This window comes from Quercus lobata, chromosome 4, assembly GCF_001633185.2.
Source record: "Quercus lobata isolate SW786 chromosome 4, ValleyOak3.0 Primary Assembly, whole genome shotgun sequence".
Lineage (NCBI taxonomy): Eukaryota > Viridiplantae > Streptophyta > Magnoliopsida > Fagales > Fagaceae > Quercus > Quercus lobata.
Window position 1 is genome coordinate 84,601,956 of NC_044907.1, and position 1,597 is coordinate 84,603,552.

Below are 1,597 nucleotides of genomic sequence, written 5' to 3' on the forward strand. Positions count from 1 at the left end.
TTTCTGTGTGCTGGGCCTGCCGCACAGAGCTCGGCCCCACCAAAACTCCCTCTTAGTTTTATTTTCTCAACAAAATTTAATTATAAAATTAATTATCACTTAAAATTACAATCTTACTCAATAAAATAAATATTATTATTTATTTTAAAAATCTAACCATTAAATTACATATTCTTTATACATATCAAATTTAGTGTCAATTAGATATTATTTATTATATGATTTATAAGTTTATATTTTATACACAAATTTAAACTACAAAAACTTGTAATTTAAACAATTTATTGATGACATAGCTATTGATATTTAATTTTCTAAAAATTTTGCAAGCATGAAGGATCTAAGAAGAAGATGTAATCTAATGGTGGATTTGTCAAAATTCACCTCCAATAAAAAAGATATTGAGTAAAATTGTAGTTTTAGACTACGATCAATTTTGTAACTAAACTTTATTCTTATTTTTTTCTCTATTGTGTCATATATTTTATTTATGTTTTTTTTCAATGTCTTTGTTATGTGTTCATTTTCATATTATATATATATATATATATATTTATGAAAGAAAAATAAGAATAGAAAAAGAAACAGTTCAAGAAAAAAAATGCAACAATATTGTTATTTTTCAATAGTGTTATGAGTTTAAATTTTTTATGTAGTAGCTTATTGTTTTTCATAAAATGTGTGTATGTGATATAATTTGAAAATAATTATAAGATAAACATCATGAACTAATATTGTTTTCAAGTTACACTTCAAGTTTTAAACACCCAAATATTTACTATATAGTTTAAAGTTTTTATAGTTTAATCTTTTTATGGGTTGGACAAAATCCAATATAAGCTGTAATTGAGGATTATCTAATTAATGTAAATAATTATATGAGATTTATAAGTTGATTTTTTTACTATAAAAAAATAATACACAACCTACTCAGATATATAAAATAAAATAACCTAGAAAATAAATAAAATATAATAGATATGTTATGGGTTTTATAACATTAAAATACTAATTAATATTTTCATGTGTCATTTTATTGTACAAATTGATCTTAAGTATTGCATATATGTGGAAAATAAAAAAGGAGAAATTATACATAAACCTTCTTTTTATTTTCACCAAATAAGCTTATCAATAAAAGGAGGTGGAGTTGAAGCCCAGACAAATTCACTCTTTGAGACAATAAGCCTAACCACCTTTCTATATACCCTTATAAGAGCATCTGCAACATATTCATCAAATTTTTGTACTGTTTGGAGAATAAACAGTGGTTTTTACCTATATCTACCCACTTTTTCAAATACATTTTCTAACAGATTCTCTATCCCATTCTCTATCTCATTTAAATATTATTTCTTCATTCATTATTTATTCTTTTTTTAACAACTACACATCTTCCAATATTTTTTTATTCAACACCTGATTATTATAATAGAAAAAACAAATTGAAGAATGAACAGTAGCCCATCAGACTTTGATGAGCTACTGTTCATGAGCCAAAAAAAAAAAATTGGATATAAAGAATCCATTGGAGTGGCTTTTTTTGATTTCATTCTCTATTATAAAGAATATTTTTCTTTTGCATAAACCATTGAAG